This window comes from Marmota flaviventris, chromosome 8, assembly GCF_047511675.1.
Source record: "Marmota flaviventris isolate mMarFla1 chromosome 8, mMarFla1.hap1, whole genome shotgun sequence".
NCBI classification, from domain to species: domain Eukaryota; kingdom Metazoa; phylum Chordata; class Mammalia; order Rodentia; family Sciuridae; genus Marmota; species Marmota flaviventris.
Window position 1 is genome coordinate 96540109 of NC_092505.1, and position 24794 is coordinate 96564902.

A 24794-nucleotide genomic window follows, 5' to 3' on the forward strand; every position below is an offset into this window, starting at 1 on the left:
ATGTTCCTAGCTTCTTTTTGGTTTAAATTCTATTTTATAATTTGAGTAAATACTGATACATTCACAAGGTTCAAAATTCCAATGATCTTTCTTTCTCCCTTCAACTCCAGCTTCCCTCCTTTTTTGTGTTTTTTTTCAGATATTTTATGCTTATAAAAATAAATATGAATACATGTGACCTCCTTCTTAGAGTTACAAATGGTCACTATTCCTTGTCAAAACTTAAAGAGGTACAGTGGAAGGGACAGGTGACCTTTCCAGGGGGCACTAATCCCATTCACAAGCACTCTGCCCTCATAACCTAATGTTCTCCAAAGGCCCCACTTCCAAATGTCGCCTTAGGGCTTGGTTTTCCATATAAAAATTTTAGAGGGATGTAAACATTCATTCCATTTCTCAGGAAATTCTTCCACAAATTACTCAGGTGGAGGATTTTTTTCTTTTAATTGCTTTGTTGAATAGATTAATATTGATTTGTTGAATTAAGTTGTTTATTTTTCTTAAGTAGGAAATGAGAGCTTGATTGGGTTGTGTGTGTGTGTATGCGCGCATTTATGTGTGTGTGTAAAAGTGGCCGGTATGCAGCAGGATTGTCTCAATTCAAAAACATTGCTATTTCCCTTACACCGGTAAGGCTTCTTAAACATTTTTGTCTCAGGATCCATTTTTTCTTAAAAGTGTGCTGAGTGCCTCAGAACATTATTTCACTGGATATCTGTGTCAATGCCTACTGCATTAGAAATTAAAAGAGACTTTTAAAATATTCATTTTTAAACTAACAATAATAATCCACTACATGTTAACATAAGTAACATTTGTGTAAAAAAAATGTATATTTTTAAAAATCGAGAGAGAAAGGTGGCATTATTTTCCATTTGTGCTAATCTCTGTGACATCTGGTTTATAAGAAGACAGGCAGATTTTCAGATCTGTTTCTTCATTCAATTTGTTGTGACAGCACATGTCACCCAGCCTCTGCAAAACTCTACCACAAGGATGACAGTGAACCAGCCAAATAGCATCTTAGCATTGTTAGGAAAATTGTTCTTATTCAAGGACTTCTGTGAAACTGTTTTGTCTGCACAACATCTCCTCTCTGGGAAAGACCTTGATGAGCTCATGTCTTTTAGAACTACATATAAAGTCACAGCATCTTGCTGAAAAATCTGTTCTGTTTTTAAAAATTGTTCACAGTCAACCAGTTTCACAGATATTTTGCAAAATAATTACCAGATAAAGTTGCTAGAGCCTCAGAAATGTTCAGCTGGAAAAAAATGCCTGTGACCCAAAATCACAAGGATACTTTGTGTATCTAATTAATGATTTTCCCCAAAGTCTTAAAGAATGTATCGATGCTAGATTTATTTTAGAATTTTTATTATGGCTAGACTACACTGAAAATTGACCCACTAAATAAAACACTTGCAGTTACTTTAGCAATAAAGAGAACAGTCCCCTGACCACATTTTTTTTGAATGGCACTGTGTCCTCGGTTTTCCTAAATTTTCACTGTTTTCCTGGACAAAGACAATAAGTCATTAAAGGTCCTTTGAGGGCAAAATATGGTCTTCCATCATAACCAAACCAGTGGATTAATTAAACATTATTGTGTAGCAGAAACCAAATATTGTGTGTAATATACAACTTCTAGCTGCAGAATTTGGGAACTGGTAATGATGGAGCTTCTGGACAAGGTCTAAATTTATTTAATGTACAAGTTACATAAAGTGTATTTAAGGAACAAAAAAAAGTCAGTAGGTTTTGATTGTAGATTAACTGCATACTTTCCTCAATTGTGGGGGGCAGGAGACGGATATAGTCCATATTAAAAACCAGAGCAAAATTCCTCCTTTCCCACACCTCAGGAGTTCTTTCAAATTTTTTTCCATTTAATCATGTTTAATTTCATCTTGTTGGTGTCATACAGAGATATGTAATTAATAGGTGTAGAATACAATTCCTGTGGGCTTCACTAGAGCTAGTGGTACAGGATTTTAGAACTAAAGAATAGGGGTTGGGGGGAGCATATTTTCCAAATTTAGAACAAAAATTAATATGCATTACGGGGCTCAAATAAATAATATATTTAAAAAGAACCTACAAAAATATAAATTGTCTCATTATCATCATGGGCTTCTTGAACACCTATTGTGTGCTTGGCTAGCTGTTATGATTTAGATATGAGGTATCTCCCAAAAGCTCATGTGTAAGTCAATGCAAGAATTTTCAGAGGTGAAACAATTGGATTATGACAACCTTAACCTAATCAGTGGATTAACCCAGTGATATGGATTAACTGGGTAGTAACTATAGGCAGGTAGGGTGTGACAGGAGGTAGGTCACTGGGGCATGCTTTTGTCCCTGGTAAGCAAAGCTCCATCTCTCTCTCTCTCTCTCTCTCTCTCTCTCTCTCTCTCTCTCTTTATCTCTCTCTTTCTCTCTCCCTTCCTTCCTGTTGTAATGTTCTAAGCTGCTTTCCTCTAACATGTCCTTCCACCATGATGTTCTACCTCACCTTGGGCCCAAACTATAGAATTGGAGGACCATGAACTAAATCTCTGAAACTATGAGCCAAAATAAAAATTTCCTTCTCTATGTTATTCTTGTCAGGTCTTTTGGTCACAGTGACTAAAAAGTTGACTAAGCTGGTGCATGTCTGTAATCCCAGTTGTTCAGGAGGCTGAGACAAGAGGATTGTAAATTTGAGGCCAACCTCAGCAATTTAACAAGACCCCTAGTAACTTAGTGAGAACTTGTCTCAAAAAATAAAAAGGGCTGGGAATGTAGCACAGTGGTAAAGTGACCCTGAGTTCAAACCTCAGTACTATCCCTTCTCTCCTCACCTTACCTCCCAAAAAAACCTGACTGAAACACTAGTGCTTAAAAGTATGCTCAGCTGGGAAATGTGTACAGAGTAAGTACCCTCCTACTTGAGGATTTTACACTCTTTTTGCAGAGACAAGTTCTTAAGTTGATATTAGATGGGAACATGGGTGTAATCAATACAATAAATGCTCTTTGGTCTGATATAGCCCCAGAGAGCTTGTGAGGATGGTGTGATCTGAGTATGTTAGGTCTGGAAGAACAAGATCCATGTGAGATTATTAACACTGACATTATTATTCATGGCCCCAAACTAGATTGTGGTTGTATTAAAAGTTTGAAATGGCCAGGCATGATGGTGCATGCCTGCAATCCCAGCTATTCAAGAAGATAAGGCAAAAGGATCTCAAGTTTGAGGACAGCTTCAGTGACTTAGCAAGACGTTGTCTTAAAACAAACAAAATAATAAAAAGGGCCAGGGGTGTAGCTCATGGTAGAGTTACCCTGGTTCAATCACAGTACTGCAAAAAAAAGGGGGAGGGGACAGAAAAGTTGAATACCTGCTATTCAAATTTTCTTTATTCTTCTCCCTGTCCTTTGCAAGATTTAGAGAAGAGAGCAAAGAATTTCTATTGTGAAATTTTTAAATGAGTTAAGTATAAGTGATTCTGAAACATAGGGGTTTAATTTTCCCTTAAAATAAACAGAGATTCAAGACCAAGGGGAAAATATATGACCTGATACAGCTTGCTATTTTCCACAGGTTTGGGGAGGGAGGGACGTTGGAGGATCCTTTGATGGGGGTACTGCTATGGTCTCTTTGCCATGTGTTGAGCCAACTGCTGTTAAGGACACTTGTGACTATTCAGGAGAGACACTTCTTACTATCAGCAAATTAGTAGTTACTTCCCTTTTTGAGGGAAAAATTGGATGATAATAATTAGACAATTCCCTATAAAAATCTAGTGGAATAATTTCTGAGTTGGGTATCGTGCAGTAAAAAATTTAAACTTGCCTCAAAAGAGGCCGGGTCTTTCGTCTTCTGCTTCTGGGAGCCTCAGCTTCCTGATAGGCATATCTTTGTTTGCCTGAGGTCCTTGGACTGGCCAGACAGTAACAATGTAATGAAGGATATGGCCTCTGAGCTCCACCTACAATGTGATGTGGGGTGGGGGCTTTGGGTCTTGGGTGTCAGTTGAGCTGAAAACTACAGCAGTCAATAATTTCTACTCAACCGAATTCCAATAAAGACTGAACACCCAGGCTCAAGTAACTTCCTTGGGAGTGTTCAGGCTACCTCAAACTCAATGCATATTGCTGCACATCAATGCCAAGAAGGTATGTGTCCTAGACAGGTGTGGTGGTGTGCACCTGTAATCTCAATGAATCAGCAGGCTGGGGCAGGATTGCAAGTTTGAGAATAGCATGGGCAACTTAGTGAGAACCTGTCTCAAAAATTTTTTTAAAAAAATTAAAAAGGCTGGGGATATAGCTCAGTGATAGAGTACCTCTTCAATCCTCCCACACCAGGGTTGGGGTTGGGTGGAGAGTAAGTGTTCTGACTCCACAAGGAGAGGAAAACAGAAGCTTTACCTTTGGTAATTCCTTGAGTTCTTCCCTGTGCTTCTTTCATTGCCTGATTTTATTCTGTATTCTTTAGCTGTATTAAACTGTAATCATAGATAATAGGTTTTAGCGAGTTCTGTAAGTTTTTCTAATAAATTATCAAAACTAAAGGTGGTATTAGACACTCCTAAACTTGCAAATGTCAGAAGGGGAGTTCAGGGGACCCTTGAACTTATAATCGGTGTCAGAAGTGAGAGCAGTCTCCCAAATGGACTATTCCTTCAAATTTTCCATTGGTTAAACACTCAGATATCTGGGCACACCCATATGGCATGCGCATCTCCACTGCTTAGCTTTACTGCAAGAAGACTATCCATCTTGGCCTGTCCTAGTAAAGTGAAGGTTAAAATACTTCTCCCAGCATTTTGGTCAGCAGAAATAACACCAAAATAAAGGTTAGGGTAGCTTGAGGGGGAAATGAGGATGAAGACATATGCACAGATGTCCATTGAAATATTTATCACAGCAACAAAGAACTGACTGCATACGTTATGATATTCCATGGAGTTGATATTTATCTTAAAAATAAAGTAAATAAGTATGTGCTAATATGGAAAGATCTCCAAAAGAGTCTATTGTAAGAGTAAGGTGCAAAGAATTAACCTTTTTCCCCTCAAAACTTAACTCTGAAACAAAGGGTAAGTGCCTAATGAAGAAAGTAAAAGGAAAGAAAGAAAGATAAGAAAGAAAGAAAGAAAGAAAGAAAGCTTAAACATTTTCTTTGGGGAGATGTGCCCTAATTTGGGCTTGTGGACTTGTGATTTTTTTTGGACAGGAAAAACTGAAATGATGGAAAGGAAAAGGGGTAACTCCTACCGGCACAGTGGTTCATTCCTTCTGGGACCCTCTGAAAAAATGTGTAAAATGTCCTCACAATTGGCAGTCCAAGGCTTGAAAGAAAGAAACATGTATCTTTTGTGAGCCCCTAAGTTTCCCATTGGTCAAGGTTTACCTCAGGGGTGCCAACTTCTTTGCACTTCCAGGTGGGCACCCACAGTGGGATGTGTGTCGCTCAAGGTGGTGGAAGAGATGCTCAGGGCAGAGGGTCAGCCCAGTGTGCTGTCCAGTTACATTTGCATGTAGCTGGTCAGCACACCAATAGTCAGAGTAAAATGTTGGCCCAGAGGATGTGAAACAGACACACTGGCTGGACTTCCAGGAAGAGGTAGAGTTTCTGAAATCCCAGAAGGGAATATAATCTGGAGAAGACTTGAAGTCAGCACTGAGATGACCCAAGGGAGGGAGGCCAGCATTGGGCGAGGTGGCCTACGTGCCTCAGCTGCTCCAGCCACACCTATTCTATGGCCATTAAGGTGCTCCCTCCTCTGTCCTGTTGCTGATCTTGTCCCTCCTTTATTCTCTCTCAGGCTCTCACTGAAGAAGCCCAGGCTTAGAACATAATGCAGCATGGTGACCCAATTTCTCCTTCCCCTGAGCCCAGCTCACCTTTCACATCCCCCAGACCCTGACTATGTGCAGCTTTCTTACCTCTGAAATTCTTTTGTTGCCTGAAGACCAGTACATTAAAAAAAAAAAAAAAAAAAACATAGCGATGAATTTTGGTAGTATTGGGGGAATTTACAACTTGTTTCCTCAGTTGGAAGTTTATTTCCTTAAGGACAAAAGCCATCGATTATATTTCTTTGCATCTATCAATACCTGTCAAAGGCATTATAGGAAACAGACGTTCAGTAAATGTACAATTGATTGTTGATGCAAGTTCCATTCTGCAAAACTCCAAAGCAACTGAATTTCAAGGCAACTGAATGAAAACAGGGCACAGCCATGGTTCATATGTAACAAAGGAACTAAATCCATGTGCCTTGTGAAGGCAATGAATAAATGGTCAGCCCGCTTAGGTAAGCAGATTCTGCTATTGCTCTACAGCTCATTTTCACAGGGAAATTTCTGGTAAATCCCTGAGCTTAGAACTGCCAAGATAAGAATGCACATTAGCCAGTATAGAACAAGACAGTAAAAGTGACGTACCAAAAACATGCTTTAGAGCAAAGAATATAATGCACTTGCTTTAGGAAATAAAACTCAAGCCACCAGTTACAGAATAATCAGGCCTTCCCCCTCCTCCAACCTTAATGTTTAGGTCAGCTTCCTGGATGGGAGGCTGCAACAGGCACTACAACCGTGCACCAGTATTTTCAGTTCTTTTTTCTGTCCTGGATCACTCTTTTGAATTTAGATGACCTTGTGACTTTCTTTGACCAATGAAATGTTCATGAAAATGATGCATGTTATTCCCAAGCAGAAGCATTTGAGAGCCAGGTCCGATTCTCCAGCTCATCTTCTTTTGCCACAACGATCATGGAAGTAAGTATTCAGTTTGAGGCACCAGGTTGGAGGAAGGCAGATGGAGTGCATTTCTTCAAACTCTAATTATTGAGCACTGACCTTGTACAATAAACTCTATTTATTGACACTGGGAATACACTAGAGCTATATAAGGCAAAGTCTCTGCTATCACGAAATTTCCCATCTGGCTGAGTAGATCTCTATTTTAAATGCTATAAACTGTTAGCTAATTATTGCCTTGACTGAAATTATGAGGGAATTTGAACATGTTAAGAGAGCACAAAACATGGGCATCCTGAGGTTCAAGATTGAATGGGAGGGTTGATTTAAGAACAAGTAGGTGTCAGCAACGAAAGAATGTTCCAGGCTGAGATTCCTAGTCTGCGGAGTGAATCTGAAGAAAAGGCAAGCAAGGCTGAACAGGAAAAAGTGGGGACACAGTCGCCAGGCTCATGAAACATAAACCTCCCATGACTCTTCCACTCCTCCAGCAACTACCCCCACCCTCTGCCATCCCAGGACATCTGGCAGGGTTCTTTGGCAGAGACCAGGATTCTCTTTGGCTAGATTAGGTGGAAAGGGATCCATTGCAGGTATTAAATAGCTTACGGAGAAATAAATTCTAAGTTGTATTTCTAGGAAGTCCTCCCAAAGCCACGTCGCATGACTTGGCCACCCATCATGGAAGCGACTGCCCAGCATGATGAAGACACTGCCTGTTGAAACTGAAAGTGGCTGCCACAGCTGCAGGCTGGAAACCACACACGCCAGGAAGTTGGACATCACATAACTCAATTCTTTCCCCATGTATCTCAGTTGCAAATTCAAGCCTTGCACAATTGCCAGGGCTCAGCAGATCTAAATCACATCCAGAACCTAGCTTCAAGGAAGGCTGGGAAAAGTCCTTTTAATTTTGTCATCTTTACAGTAGGGAAAGTCTACAAGTAGAGAGCTGAAATTAAGGGAGTTAAAACATGATATGATTCCTTAGATATATCTAAGTCTTCCAGCTCTCACTGTAGTTTTTAAAACCCTGCACTTTATCTAGGGACACTCTCCTTTTCTTTCCATTGTCTTTTCCTCTGTCAGGAATAAAAGCACTATGAAATATGTATTATAGATCTTCGGGCCTCAGGATTTTGTGAATCTTGATTTCTCCAGGTGCTGGGCACAGGGGAGGTGATATCCAGGATAGGAATCCCTTGTAAGCACCTATACCCATCTGGAGACACTTTGAGCTCAAATAGTGTTTTCTGTTTATTGCCAATAAAGAGACAAATCTGCTGGAAGAGACAACTGAGGATCAACATCCCCAAATGGGAGTGGAAGAGCCCATTGGCAGGCTTATCTTTGCAGCCTTCTGGTAAATTACTGTGTAATAAGGGATGTGTGAGTGCATGCTGATTGCCAGGGTTCTAAGTCTTGGGGTTTTAGAGAAGGCCAAGAAAGATTTATAGTATCGCATTGGCTACACCTAAGATCCTGCACCCAAGACTGGTCTCTGACTTCTCATTACCTTCAAAGAGGTCTTAAAGTAGAAAGGGGAGGAGCCCATGGCAAAGAAAAAAAAATCATCATTCCCTGCCCTACTCCCAGGCATTTCTAGATCTTCCCATGAGCATTCAATCACCCTACTATCTGGCTTCCCAATGGCTACCTTCTCCCTGTGTCCTCACCTGAACACCCAAGCAGAGATCTCTGGTCTCTCATCCTCTTTTTATAAGGACATCAATCCTATTGGATTAAGACCCCACCTTTATGACCCCATTTAACCTTAATTACCTCCTTAAAGACCCCATCTCTAATATAGTTACGTTAGGGGTAAGGGCTTCAACATATGAATTGAAGGGCAGTAGGGAACCTTTGTCACTATAGACAGTGGCAAACACTCTGTGGGCCTCGAATTTCTACTACCTCATTACTTATTTGAAAAGAAACAAATTAAACCTCCCAAGAAGGTGACATTTCCACTGATACTGGCATGGCAGCCCAACCAATGGCCTAATTCATTTCTTAACCATTTTGGGGAGAATTCTCTGGTTCAGTGTACCTGAGCCAAAGTGGTAGCCAAAGTGCCAGTGAGACTGGCTTGCCGAGTGTCCATAAGTAATCCTGGTGTGTTTCTTGCTTTGGGACTTTGATCAAAATATGTCCTTCAGCTAGAATGTCTTCCTTTCTTCTTAACATGTCTCCTTCTATGACATCTAGTGTCCTGTTATCAGACGTTTATGTAATCTTAGGGAAGGAAAACAAGTATTACTAAATACCTTGATGTGCTAAGAATTGTTCTAGTTATTTTCAGATACTTTTTCACTTTATTCTCCTAGCCTGTCGCTGCCCTGCACAACATTTGACAGATAATGAATCTGATAAGACTTAGGAAGATTTAATAATTTGTGTAAGTTCCCACAGTTAGTGATGCTATGATTAGCTCGTGTATGTGTGTGTGTGTGTGTGTGTGTGTGTGTGTGTGTTAGATACTGGAGATTGAACCTAGGGGTGCTCTACCTCTGAGCTATATCCCCCATCCCTTTTTAAGGGCAGGAAACCTGCTACTTTTATAGCTACACACTTCCTTGGCATGAACCAAAGAAAGTCAAGGCCCTGTATCAGCACTTATTCGTTGTCAGTAATTAAGTTGGGTTAATTATATATTTATCATATGAAAGACACTCAACCCGGATATCTAAGGTCTGAGACATAGCATGCTCAGGAATTATAAGGATTCATTATAAATACTTGTTGCCTGTACTAGAAGCTAAAATATTCAAGCCAACTGAAAAATTATGGTGGGCCTTATTTGTTAAGCATTGTCACTACACTTTGAAGAAAACCACTAATTACCCAGTTAAGTCATTAAGTTAATAATTGGATTAAATTACTTTAAAATTTTGGCCAAAATGGATGTTCATTTCTTAAAGAATGTCCTGGAAAAATCTTGTTAGTCTCAAAGGGCTTTCGGAACAGGTTCCTATTCTTTAACTATCTGAATGGCTGTATACATTTAAGATAAAATTAAGCACTTTCCTTTGTAAGTAAAATTGTATCTCTCTTTACAATTCAGCAGACTTCTTTCTGTAGTTAATCATTTTCATCAAAATTCTTAGAATACAGCAAGGATTTGTTCTATGCAACAAAGAAATCCAAACTGAAGAGAAAATACTACATTGACTTTTTACACAAATTATCATTAATGACATTTTCAGGGATATGTGAGATCCAGCCTTTCTCTTTTCTTTGAAAGTATGTTTCTGGAACAAGTTGGGTTGGGAATATGTCAGGTCACAAATGTGCCCTACCAGTACAACAAGAAAACCTTCTTGGGCTGGGGATGTGGCTCAAGCGGTAGCGCGCTCGCCTGGCATGTGTGTGGCCCGGGTTCGATCCTCAGCACCACATACAAACAAAGATGTTGTGTCCGCCGAAAACTAAAAAATAAATATTAAAAAAAAAGAAAACCTTCTTGCTTCATGTTATTTCTAGCCACTGAGTATGAAGAGTGAGCTCATAATCTAATTCTTTCTCTCTTGATCGATTGCCAGCTCTACATTCTAGTGGTGTCATTTTCCTGGACAGTGTGCTATACTGTAATCTTGGCTTTAGGTATGGCACCACCATGAGGCAAAGCACACAAAGTCACATTAATTTCTACCAGATCATAATGGAAAGTGTTCTGTTGCTTTTGAAAAAAATTCTATTTTGTCACTTTTTGAAAGAGAAAAGCTTATCTATGCAAAAGATACCAATACAACTGTAATCCGAAACATCTTGGACATCAAATGTATTGCAACACCATATTTCAAGGCTGGAAGTTTCCTTGCTTCCAACTCTGCTGTCAAGCAATACCAACGAGCTTGGTACTGGCAAGGAGCTTTCTGTGGCCAACTTCATTCACTATGTGATCTGAGATTGATGGCCCATCTCAGAAATGGTTGTGGCTTCTGGTGCACAAAGGCAGCCTTGATTTGCCTCTTTTCTTTTGTGGAATATGGGCATTCACTTTGCAGGCTACGTCAGAAAATGTGATTTAATTGTTTGTTGGAGAAAGGCAAAGTGGCGTATTTGATGGTTACAAGCAAATCCTCCTATTTCATGTTATTTCTTTTTTTAATATATTTTTATTCTAATTTGTTATATATGACAGGAGAATGCATTACAATTCATATTACACATATAGAGCACAATTTTTCATATCTCTGGTTGTATGTAAAGTATATTCACACCATTCGTGTCTTCATACATGTACTTAGGGTAATGATGTCTAACTCATTCCACCATCTTTCCTACCCCCCATGACCCTTCTCTTCCTTTCCTTCCCTTTGCCCTATTTAAAGTTCCTCCATTCCTCCCATGCTCCCCACCACTCCATCACCATTAGTATTTCATGTTATTTATTTTTTATAGCCACTAATTTGGGTTAAATTTTGACATCTGTTTACTAATGCCATGACCTCTAATAAGTCTCTAAGAGCTTATAAACCTCTTTTTATTATCTAGTAGTTAGTTTCCCTTATCTGTTAGTGATCTGCAAAGTACCCGCCTTTAAAAGGATGCTTCAAGACTCTTGACTTAATGGTTGCATTTAAGATGTGTCACAAGTACTCTCCTAGGATTACCATAAATTAAATAAACAAGTAAACACATGAAAAGTGGTGAAACTTTGGGGGTTTTACAAAATATATTTTATTTTATACAGACCTTTTTCATATGCAAAATCAGAACAATTGAGAGAGTGAAAAATTTTTTCACTTTCCCCTTGAAAAACAGATACACATGTATGTCTTAACATCTTAATCAGTATAAGAATAAAAAACAGAGAATGAAATCCTGTGAATGAAATAGATAGTCACATTATGTTGAATGACTTCACACAATGAAGTCTTTTCAATATTTGGAGACTCCTCCACATACAGAAGAAGAGCCACTTCCAACTATGGAAGCTGCAAATGCCCGATTTCCCAGCCATCTTTACTGGAACACATGGGCACAGGTATACCATGCCTGTCTTAACATTCCACCAATAATTTTTTTCTTTTTTATCCATCTTTCCCCCCAAACCATTTTGTTCTGAATTCTATAGCTATTTCAAAGAATCTCCTGGGAAGCTCAGCAGTTGGACCATGCTGAATCGATTATGAAGGATGACTTCAGCTGTTGGAATTATGCTAGACTTCAAAGGCAGCCTGAGCCAATCTTCTAGCAAGGGGCCCCAGGCCCCTCCATCAATGAGGTCAGCAGGGGATAACAGAGAAAACAGGGAACAAAATTGTTTGTGTCTCCTTGTGGCCAGCTTCGATTAAAAAGGAATAACTAAGACAAAAAGGACTTTAAAGGTGGCATACTATGAAAGGCCTTAGTTGAAGCAAGCTCCTGGTAGTACTAAATAACTGTTTGCTTCCTCTATTTCTTTTATGAAAAACTCTGTTTGTTTAAATCTTTTAATGTATTTAAAGACCTTCACTGTAATTTCTAGACAAAATAATTTTTTGAACTTAGCATTTTTTCCTTGTATGAAAATGTTAGTTCATAAAATGTTATCCTTAGATTGAAAATGACAACACTGATGTATATTTTCATTGTTCTTCAAAAGGTTATAAAAAGTCAGAACAGCTTTTTGGTCTTTGAGTTATCACTGTGGTTTCTCATTTCTTTCTTCTTCCAAGACTTAATAAGAAAAAAATGTTTTTAAAAAATCTAAAGTGTTTCTGTCAGGTTCAGAAAACCTAATTATGATAAGAGTTTTGTTCAGACAACTTATTTCAATTCTTTTGTTCATTTGTCTGCTGTTTGCTTTGCACTTCTAAATAATACACTTACATGGTTATTTCATTTTTATTTTGTTTGTTTGATTTTGCTGGGGATTGAACCAAGGGCCTTGCACAGGCTAGGCAGATGCTCTACCACTGAGCTGCACACTCAGCCCCTGTTATTTCATTTTTAGAGGTTAACTATTATCTTCTCTGTAAACCACATATGGATTTACTTGTTTCAACTCTATTTTCCTTTTCCTCAGCCTTACAGTGTGGTTACAGAGTTGGTGTTTTTTTTTTTTTAATTGATACCTAACATTCATATTGTTATGGCTACATAAAAGTTATTTATAGCTTAACCATAAAATAGACAAAACATATTGATGCATTTTTACTTATTTTTAATTGCAGTGCTGGGAATTGAACCCAAGGCTTTGCACATACTAGGCAAGTTTTCTACCACTGAGCCATATCACCAACCCACATTTATGTTTTTCCACATTTTGGGGGTTTTTTGGTAATGATTACTTTATTTTTTAAAGTAATAGCTTTATCGAGATACAATTCCCCAGATATAATGTGGACAATTCAATGATTTTTAATATATTCACAGAGATGGGCAACCATCACCACAATCAATTTTAGGATATTTTCAGCCCCTGTCCCCACAAAGAAACCGTATATCCTTTAGTGATCACAACCTTATTTCCACATTCCTAAAACAACCACTGATTGACTTCCTGTCTCTCTCTACTTGCCAAATCTGGCTATTTAATATATGTGGCCTTCTGTGTCTGACCTCTCTCATCAGCACAATCTTCTTAAGCTCCACCTATGCTCTATATATCTATACTCCACTATTATAACTGAATGATATTCTATCTGTAAAATAACATTTTGTCTATCCATGCATCAGTTGATGGGAATTTGGGTTGTTTTCATCTTTGGGCCATGTGAATAATGTTGCTATGGACATTTGTGCACAGATTAGTTCTGGTAGCTGTGCTTTCATTTCTTTAGATATATACCTGGAGTAAAATCTTCAGATCAAATGGTAACTCCTTGTTTAACTTTTTGAGAAACTGCAGACTCTTTCCAAAGTAACTGCACTGAGTTATATTCCCTCAGCAGCTTCTGATGGTTCTGGGTTTTCTGCATCCTAACTTCTCAATTCTAGCCATCTACTGGTTAGGAAGTGACATCTCATTGGAGTTTTGATTTGCATTTCTCTAATGGCCGATGATTTGAGCATCATTTATGTTTTCATTAGTCATTTGTATATATTCTTTGGAGAAATATCTATTCAGATCATTTACTCCTTTGAAAACTGGGTTGTCTTTTATTTGTCCCCATCATTCTTCCTATATTCTAGGTATAAACCCTTTTCAGATAGATGATTTACAAACATTTTCTCCCTGTGAGTTGTCATTTCACTTTCTTGATAGTGTCTTTTAAAGAACAAAAGTTTTAAATTTGGATGGAGCCTCATTGATCTATTTTTTTTTTCTCCTGGCTGCCTATGTTTTCTCTGTATGGTATCTAAGAAATGACAAATCCAAGTCACAAAGATTTAACCTGATGTTTCTTCTAAGGATTTTTTGAAACTTACATTCAAGTCGTTGATGCATTTTGAGTTAGTTTTTGATGATGTGAGGTGAGAGTCCAACCGCATTCTTTTGCATGTGGATCTAGTGTCTCAGCACCACTTGTTGAAAGAACTATTCTTTCCACAGTGAATGGTCTTGGCACCCTTATTGAAAATCAACTGACCATAATTGTGGGGGCTTATTTCTACACTCTCAAGTCTATTCCATTAATCTCTATGTCTATCCTTATGCCAATATCACACTGCCTTGATTACTGTTGCTTTGTAGTTAATTTTGAACTCAGAAAGAGTGAATCCTCCGATGTTTGTTCTTTTTCAAGATTGTTTGGGCTACTTAGGGTCTCTAGTATCTATGTGAATTTTAGGACCAGTTTCTTAGATTCTACAAAGAAGCCAGCTGGGATTATGATAGTGATTGTAGTGAATCTGTAGATCAGTTGGGGGAAAATAGCAACTTAAAAAATATTAGGTCTTTTGAGCTGAGCCTGAGTGACTGGGGAGGCTGAGGCAGGAGGATGGCAAGTTGGAGGTCAGCCTGGACAACTTAGTGAAATTCTGTGTCAAAAATTAGGTAGAAAAAGTCAGGGATTGCTAAATGTACAGAAATAAAATTGAATTTTGTATATTGATCCCACAATTGCCAAGCTTGTTTATTATTTTCTCCTTCTTCCTCCTCCTTCTCTTCTTCTTCCTCCTCCTCCTTCAAATGAGATGCTGAAAAAGGTAAATCTTGTTTCAGTCAGCCGTGGGTCCAGCTTAAAAGTCTTTTATTAGGGAAGAACAGGAAGGCAGATATTGGGAGATAACCAGCAATGTCTCCCACCAGCGTCCTTTCCTTTTTTTAATCAAAGCAGGTCACTCTAGCAAAAGAAACCATCCTTGGATTTGGAGACAAACTCTTCACAGGCTTTTCTGACTTTGTCAAGTGTCTTACATCCACTTGTAGATGGAACCAGAGATTGTAACAAATCATCATCAGAAAAAGGAAGATCTAAGCTTGAAAAGTGTCAGAATGCTTACCCCAGCCAGTTCCTGATTTTTCACCTGAGTGAAGTATTGAAGGAGTAAACCGTCCTTCGGCCAAAGGCAGACAGCAATATCAAAACTCCTGTACAGCTCCGGTTGACCGAACATTCTCAACAATACTCAAGAAAAACCACAAGGAAGGCATCTCCCTTTGAATTCCACCAGTTGTATCACCCTGGGCCTGAAACCGTGTTGTTAAACAACTTGTTTTGGCTTTTCATTCTAGATCTGTTTGATGCTGGCTTTGCATTCAAGCCTTGTTTTCCAGGAGAAATGCAAACTCAACACAACTGTAACTTCATCTTCTTGCACCCTGGGTGCTGCACTTAGCCTGCAGCTCCAGGTGCTGGCTCTCCATGCTGGCCCCCCTCCTTCTCCTTTTTCTGGGGGCACCGCTGGGCCCTCCCCAGTTGCCTGCCCACATCCTGGCTTCCACCGACACAGGTCTCAGTGCCTTATTACTTGTAATTGTTTGGAAGTTATTACATTTTAAATGTGCTTCCTATTGTACTTATTACCAATTCATCCGTGAATTCTGGCAGAGCTTCAAAACTCCTTCCACTAGGGCCAGATGACTCAGATATTATTCCTTCCTCCTCTTCTCTTTCTTTGAACGAGCCCTGTTGAAGTCACTGTTTTTGACTTTCATGGACTGGTTGACTGTAGACCTGGTTCCTGTCATTTCAGGATTTCCCTGGATAGCCATCTTGGAATCCTCCTTTCTTATTGGAACCCATGTTTTTCTTTATCTTTGTTGGCTCCCTCATTTTCAAGGAGGCTACCTGAGAGGGCTTATGAGACAGAAACTTCTTAAGACTTAGCATGTTTGAAAATACCTTCTCCTGACCTTTCCACAAGACAGTTTGCCTGGGAAGACAATATTCTGTATTGGAAATAATTCTTCCTAGAGTTTTGGAGGTCTTTTTGGCTTTTAAGGTTGATATTGAAAGCCCAGTGGTATTTTGAGTCCTAAGATTTTTTATGTAATTGAATTTTTCTTCTATAGCGGCTTTTATCATCTTCTATTTCTCTTCATTGTTTTGAAATTTCAAGAAGTACTTTGACATAGGGTTGATAGGTGCATGACCCCACCTCTATTCTTCTGATGGCCATTCAAGAGGCTATTTCAATGTAGAAATGCATACTTTAAAGTTCTGGAAACTTTTCTCATATAATTTCTTTGTTTTTGTTTTGTCTCTTGAAGTACAACAGATTTTTATTTTGTTGTAGTTATTTATTTATTATTGTTTCTATAATACAGAAATTATACTTGATTAATCTATAATCTCTATACCATATAGCTCGCTTGCTCTTTCTTTCCTTCCTTCCTTCCTTTTTTCCTTCCTTCCTTCTTTCTTCCTTCCTTTCATACTGGAACCCTGGGGCACTAAACTACTGAGCTACATCCCCAGCCTTTTTTTGTATTTTATTTACAGACAGGGTCTCGCTGAGTTGCTTAGGGCCTCACTAAGTTGCTGAGGCTGGCTTTGAACTTGCAATCCTCCTAACTCAGCCTACCAAGCTGCTGGGGTTACAGACGTGTACCACCATGCCCGTTTTATAATAGCTATTTCTTTTTAGCATTTTCATAATTTAATATCCACAGTATCAAATCACAAAGCTATTAAACACTTGGTCTCCATTAAATACAACAACGATTCTTTTTTTAAAATATTTTTTTAGTTATAAATGGACACAATGACTTTATTTATTTTTATGTGGTACCAGGAATCGAACCCAGTGCCTCACACATGCAAGGCAAGTGCTCTACCACTGAGTTACAACCCCGATTCCTTTTTTTAAAAATATTTATTTGTTTTTTTTTTTTAGTTGTAGATGGACACAATACCTTTATTTAATTAATTTATTTATATGTGGTGCTGAGGATTGACTGAGTGCTTCATATGTGCTGGGCAAGCACTCTACCACTGAGCCACAATCCCAGCCCACAACAGTGATTCTTAGCTCTACAGATAAGTATATCTAATCTAAAGAATGATCTTCAAGTAATAAAAGTAATTGAAGAGAAAGAAAAATCTATAGATCAACACTAGTCAATTTTTCTTTCTCTTCAATTACTTTTATTACTTGAAGATCATTCTTTAGATTGATTCTCCATGAAAAATTCTTGGCAATGGTATTTCCTGAGTTCTAAAATGTTTCTTAAAGTATGTCTGTAGAGTTCAGTATGGCTAACTATAGAGTAATTGGTTTATCCCTCCACCCCCAAATATTTAAAATATGGTATTCCAAACTGGGCACAGTTGCACACACCTGTAATCCTGGTGACTCAGGAGGCTGAGGCAGGACGATTGCAGGTTTGAGACCATCCTGGGCAACTTAGTGAAACCTGTCTCAAAATAAAAAAATAAAGAGGGCTGGGGATGTAGCTCAATGGTAAAATTCTCTGGAGTTCAATCCCTAGTACCAAAAATTAACAATAAAATAAAATAAGCTATTCCTCTCTCTGGAAACAAATAATAAACTGTTGTTAGAAAATCTGATGACTTTACCCTATAAATAACTTAGTCTTTCTGTTCTTTCTTTTTCTCTTTCAAACTTATTAGTTTTATTATAATACATCTTGCTGTTATGCATTCCAAATAGATTTTCCTAAAGATGTACTGTGTCATTTTACTAGGTAAATTTAAGTTTTATTTTATTTTATAAATGTTTTCAAGAATTAAAGGTTTTAGTATTTCCTTTGGATTTCTGTGTCAGGGAATCACATTATGTAAATATTGGTTTGTCTCAACTCTAAATGGATCAAGGACCTGGGCATTAGACTAGAGACACTGCCCCTACTAGAAGAAAATGTAGGCCCAACTCTCCATCATGTCAATTTAGGAAATTCCTAAACATGAATCCTAAAACGCAAGAAGTAAAATCAAGACTCAACAAATGGGATGGTGTCAAACTAAAAAGCTTCTTCACAGCAAAGGAAACAAGAATGTGAAGAGAGGGCCTACAGAATGAGGGAAAAATTTTGCCACCTGTACCTCAGAGTGTTAATCTCCAGGATTTATAAAGAACTCAAAAAACTTAACACCAAAAAAAAAACAACAACCAAATAACCCAATCAATAAATGGGCAAAGGAACTGAATAGACACTATAGACACTTCACAGAAGAAATACAATCGATCAACAAATATATGAAAAAAATGTTCAAGATCACTAGCAAAAGAGAAATGAAAATTAAAACTATACGGAAATTTCATCTCATTCCAGTCAGAATGGCAATTATCAAGAATACAAGTCTCTCTGCATCCTGCACAGCGAGGGATCAGTAAACCAAACAGAGGAATGAACCGGCTGAGAAATTAAAAGTCTGAAGTAATTAATAAGAAATAAAAGACAAAAGACACAGAAAAGTAGTTTCAAAAGCAGGGGGCCTGACAGGTGGTCAGACCTGATGGATCTGATCCCTAACAAATAAAAAAAAAAACGAGAATCCTTTATTATGTAAGGATTTTTGTTATGACAACAAAAGGATTTATTGTCAGGAAGAGTTCTTCAAGGTAAACAAAGTCCGCAGGAATGGGCTAATGGGGGCTCATCTATTTGTGTAATATCTTCTTCTTGTTCTGGACAGCTAGTGCCTCAAGGCCATTGAATGCTCCATGTTTCTTTCACCCCAGGGCAGCAGGCATCTGAATTCAAAGCTATTGAACACATAAATCCCAGGCCAGGCATGGATTCTGCCCCATTAATAGGAGCCACCTGCAAATGGACGTGTCTTCCAGCACCATTTTGTTGAGAGATATCCAAAAGGGCAGGCTAGCTGTCCAAGACTATGGAGTTCAAAACAATGATTCATTTGCCACTGTCGACAAACAAGTAATGATAAAGTTGGTGAGGACGTGGGGAGAAAGGTACTCTCATACATTGCTGGTGGGACTGCAAATTGGTGCAACCACTATGGAAAGCAGTATGGAGATTCCTCAGAAAACATGGAATGAAACCACCATTTGACCCAGTTATCCCATTCCATACACCCAAAGGACTTCAAATCAACATGCTATAGTGATGTGGCCACATCAATATTTATAACAGTTCAATTCACAATAGGCAAGTTATGGAACTAACCTAGGTGCCTTTCAACAGATGAATGGATAAAGAAAATCTGGTATATATACACAATGGAACATTACTGAGCCATAAAGAAGAATGAAATCATGGCATTAGCTGGTAAATGGATAGTCAAATAAGCCAATGCTAAGTCAAATAAGCCAATCCCCCCAAATCAAAGGCCATCTCTGATGTTGACTAACGAGGCATGGAGGTGGGGAGGGAAAGTTCAACAGATTGGACAGGGTGGAGTGAAAGGGAAGCGGGTGGGAATGGGAAAGACAGTAGAATGAACGGGACATAACTTTCCTATGTTCATATATGAATACACGACCAGCATAACTCCACATCATGTACAACCACAAAAATAGGAAGTTATACTCCCTGTATATATGGTATGTCAAAATATATTCTAGTGTCATGTGTAACTAAAAAGAACAAATTTTTAATGCAAGTGGTGATAGTGTAATTTTGAATCTCCATGAAGCTCTACATCATCTCTTAACTCTCCCAGTAGAGAATTTTAAAAGAAGAAAAGGAAAAAAATGTCGGTTTATCTTTGACTATCTTCTATTTATATCTTTTATTTCCTCAATAATCCTTTTTATATTTTAAAACAGTTTTAAGGTGTTCAGAAAATCTTTGGATACTCCTTCCTGAGAAAGGTAAAGGCTATTTCTCTTATCTTGTTGGTCACTGGATTTAGTGACTCACTTCTAACCAACAGGACTGGTGGAATTGACGGTGCGTGACTAGGTCATAACCGGCATCACACCCTTGTCCTTTTTCTCTCTGAGTCACTTGCTTTTGACAAGGAAGCTGCTGTGTCAGGAGAATATACCCAGGAGCCCCAAGCAGAGGCCCCTGTGGTGGACCATAGGAGAAAAGTGTAGGCCAAGATCACTTCCCCAGCTCAGTGGTTTTCCCATGGCTCTTATAAGGAGATAAGCAGTGTACTTGTACTTTCTGAAACTACCCTTTCTGTTCTCTTTCCCTATTTTTATCTGGATGTCCTCTTTCCTGTGCCCTTAGGTCTCTGGCTGTTCAGTTTAGACTTGGCTGCCAGCAGATTCTCCTCCGTGAGGCATTTTGTCCTGGAAAGGAGATTAGTCAGTTGGTCTTGAGGTTTAATAGGGTGCAGAGGATCCCACACCATCTAACTTTTTCCTTTGCATTCACCCAAAAAAAAAAACCTCCTTCCCAAATCTGGCAGCTGTTCTCAAAAAGACTCAAAAGGTTTAAATGCTGAGTGAGGACATTTTAATTTTGGGGTAAAGACCATTTTATTATAGGCTTGTTGGCTCTTTGCTTTGTACCTCCTCCTGTCCACCTGCCGATTCCATGCCTTCCATGGGGGCCTTACTGCTGTCAGACAGTCAGTCATTCCTCCCCTTATATTTAGGGATTCAGGGGACGCCTTGTCTCTTTCATAGTTGGTAATAGTTGTGCATTTTGGAGGACTGGAGATTCAAAATTACACTATCACCACTTGCATTTGCCTGGAAACTGCTATCAAATATTTTTAATTTCTAAAAGTTCTTTTGTTCTCTGGATGTTTCTTTTCTTATATCTTCTGGTTCTTGATTTATAAGCTCTACATCATCTCTTAACTCTCCAAGTAGAGAAAGTCTTTAGAAAGTCTTAAAAGACTCTAAAGTGTCTTTTCTTCTCCATATGTTGTCTTTAGTTTCTCCAAGTTTCCTTTTTCTTATTGTTTCTGCTTCTCCTTTTCATGCCAGAGTCTTTCCTCAACTTATCTTGAGAACCTTGGTCCTCCATGCACATATAGAATTATGTGTCATATATTTGGGAGTGATCAGTCCTTAGGCTTCTGTGTAGTGTGCTCGAACAGGGATAGAGTCATTTAGTTGAGGGATCTCAATGGCTAATATGTAGGTCTTTTCTCTTGGGCTAGCCAGTTTCCACAGGTAGGTGTCTTCCACTGTGCCTTTGTTGAGTGGTGGAAGAGGGTGGTTAGGCTTGGTGGCCAGTGTGTTCTTAGAGGAACAGAAGGAGATAAGGAAGGGTGTGATAGCTCAAGATATAAACTTAACTTCTTTTTTGGATAAGGTACTCAAAATATGACCAGTATCTGAGTTTAGATCCTCTGTGTTTCAACCTGTCCTGAAAATAAACTTTCTTTCTTAGTTTCTTTTCTTTGTGGTATTGGGAATTGCACCTGGGGGCACTCAAACACTTAGCTATATCTCCAGCCCTTTTTATTTTTTTATTTCGAGACAGGGTCCTGCTAAATTGCCCAAGCAGGCTTTGAATTTGTAATCCCTCTGCCTCAGCCTTCTAAGTAGCTGGGATTACAGGATGGGCCCCTGCACCAGCAAACTTTCTACCCTTTGACAGGGTGGAGAAGAGGTGGTTATCTGGCTACCCTGGGATGAGAAATGGTATCTAACATTTTAATGTCTTACAAACTAATCCATTTTTATGCGGTCCTACCCATATCCCATTTCTTTCTTCAGAATTACCTGGCATATTCAATCACTAAGCCTTTTGGAATTCTATAGTTGAAAATTTTGTTCTCTCAATCCTACCAGGCACTTACCTTTAAATTCAGTCATTCTCTCATTCAGTCCAAAATTGTATTGACATATATCCAGTTCTCTTTACCCTAATAGAGTTATGATTAATTTTTTTTTGGGGGGGGGTAACCAGGGATTAAACCAGGAGGGGTTTCATCACTGAGCCACACTCCAGCCCTATTTGGTATTTTACTTAGAGACAGGGTCTCGCTGAGTTGCTTAGGGCCTTGCTAAATTACTGGCTTTGAACTCCAACTCCTCCTGCCACAGCCTCCTGAGCCTCTGGGATTATAGGCATGTGCCACTATGCCTGGCTAGAATTATGACTAAACAAAACAAAAAATAATCTTTAACTATTGTTTCCAATGGGGTTTCAAAAAGAACAGGGGTGAACACATGTTTACCTCTGAGATCCGCTCAATAGACATTTTGCCATTCCTTTAATAAATCTTTTTCTATTTACATTAATTGCGAATAGTAGTATTTACTAAACTTCTAGAAATATGTCTAACAATATCTTTTCAAGGTTAGAATTCTGATAGGGATGAACTAAGCCCATCAGGCATAAAACTCAGGATACTGTATATTCTTAAAGTGCTTTAGAATTAAGTGAAGTTTTTTTTAATTACTTAGGATTTTAACTTTTAATTATTTAAAATTTATATAGATATATATAGGTGTGGGTTTTAAAAATTCTTACCACACTTATGAATACATAAGAAGGAAAATGAAAGCAGAAATTGATTAAGGTATTCCTAAAACTTCTTTACATTGAGAGTTCTAGTTCTGGGTCACTTTTTAAAAATATACTGTTAAAAATTTTAATTGAGTTAAAAACACATAACATAAAATTTATCATATTAGCCATTTTTAAGCATACAGTTCTGTAAATGTTGTGCATCGAATCTCCAGAGCTTTTTTGTCTTTTCATTTTGCAAAACTCCATACACATTAAATAACTACCCATTCCCTACCACCACCCGGCTACCTTCTCCCTAGCAACCACCATTCTAGTTGCTGTTTGCATGTTTGACACTTTAGATACTTTGTGTAGCAGTATTGTCCTGTATTGTCTTGCAGTGAATGAGTTACTTCTCTTGCCATAATGTTCTCTAGATTTATCCAAATTGCAACATGAAACAAGATTTCTGTTCCTTTCTAAAAAGCAGATTTTGTAGAGAAAGGGAAAAAAATGCAGCTCACTTTGACAAGCAACATTGAAAATAGGATTCACTCTGAAATACTGAATCAAAAAATTTAAGGCTTTTGAAAAGCATTTCTCAAAAAAATTAAAAATGTTAAGCCCAAACCTAAGAATGGAAAACAAGGGTATTCCTCAGTTCTGCAAAAGTAGCAGAATACAAACACCTTACATGTAAGAGAAATAACCCATCAAATATGAATTACTCTTGGGTTTTTTTTGGCAATAACCTAGCTTACCAAGAATACAATAAATATCTAAAGTAACTGCTCCATTAATGTCACTGGGCTGAATTGAAATTAATTTTCCCAAGGGGCTCTTAAGTGAATGCCTTTGGTCCCAGGAGAAGACACAGTTTTCAGCTGCTGTAGTGTGAAGCCTGCACTGTGATCTGAAGCCCTTCCCAAATCCCATTTCCGGGTTTATCTTCATATAGTCAAGTCCAGGCTGAGGCAAGGGAGATGCAGAAGATTTAGTTAAGCCCATTTTTAAAGCTTGAATATGGGATTCCTGAGGGTTTATTAAACTTTATCATGTAAAGAGGAATTTTCCCAAATGTATTTTGAAGAAAAAAAAAATTTTTTTTTTCAAAGCTGCGCATGACAACCTGCTACTTAAATGAGGATATAGTAAGCAAGTGCTGGAGCTTTGCCCTCTTAGCTCCCAAGTCTCCCTTCCCCGTAAGGGCTCCTTTCTGGATTCCTTCTTGCATTTCTCTCCTTCCTTTGGTTTTCTCTTCTGTTTGTTGGGTCCTGCATGGGTCTCTTGCTTGCCCTGGCTCCCCTGCTCCCTAGTGTGCTATTAACCTGCATAGATAACTCAGCAGGCCTCAGAACTGGGTGGAGTTTTGTTTGGGCAAATTACCACATCCTGGAGCACCTCCAGCAGTGTTTTCTTAAGACTTGGGGAGTTGGAGTCTGTGCACTGTGGGGTGGGGTGGGGGGCAGGTAGTGAAGCCGGTCACTGAGCAGGCTTCTGAGAGAGAATGGCCTTGCATAAATCTCCAGAAGGTGAAATTGGGTGCAAACGACCCTGGAGGTAAGTCTTGGGTAGGGGTTAGAGAACCAGTACAATGAAATGGGCTTATGGGGAAACTTGGGATCAGGGTGAGACAACCAGTTCTGCAGGCTCTGCCAGGTTTATGAGAGAATCCCAGTAGGGGGTCCTTCCTGTCTCTTTCCCACTTAACCCCATTTAACTACCTGTGGGGAGGCCAGTGTAATTGAAGCAATCATCTGCTTGCATTGCTCCCTGTTTCTGGGTAAACCAGGACTAGACTCTGCTCTGATATGAAAAGAAAATTAAAAAAAAAAAAAAAAGAAAAGAAAATGGGATGTCCAGGTGTGATCCTAAAGCAGCACTCCAGATGTACAAGAACATTCCATCCCACAGGCTATGATGGGTTCTGCAAGGTCAGTTTTTTTTAAGATTTTCTGTACATAATGTTTCAAGAGCCGTTCTGGAAACATAATCACAGAAAGAACCATTTTATAGAAAGAGAACCAATTTCAATTCCACTTACAGTTGTATTCCTTTAGTTTAAGCCCTTAACCCTCCCATAAACTGTAATGTCCATAAACTGTATGTCCAGAAAAATGATAGAACGGACCCCAGGAATCCTTTTTGCCTCTAATCACACCAGACTCCACCCCTAACCTCCTTTCTTCCTTGTTCCCCAGCTCCAGGCAAACCAGGATTCATGCCTAAAGCCAAGGAAGGCTCTTCTAGAACTTCATGCCTGGCAGCTTTTGAGCTTGCTGTTTCGTGTGCCTGGCATGACCTTCCCTCTCTTCCCGATTTTTTGTTTGTTTTGGTTGATTATTTTATTTTCAGAATATATATATCTCCT

At 38.7% G+C, this 24794-nt stretch overlaps 1 protein-coding gene across 2 annotated transcripts in view; it reads left to right on the forward strand.

Annotated features, from left to right (window-relative positions):
• The first annotated feature begins 23887 nt into the window (after positions 1 to 23887).
• The window catches only part of Lrrc31 (leucine rich repeat containing 31), a 31208-nt gene continuing 30301 nt past the window's right edge, over positions 23888 to 24794 (forward strand). The window contains exon 1 of one of the 2 annotated variants that reach the window (XM_027942186.2): positions 23888 to 23983. The gene's annotated coding sequence lies outside the window, so the exon portion shown is untranslated. The remainder of the gene's footprint in view (positions 23984 to 24794) is intronic. The other variant, XM_027942188.2, reaches the window with a different exon arrangement.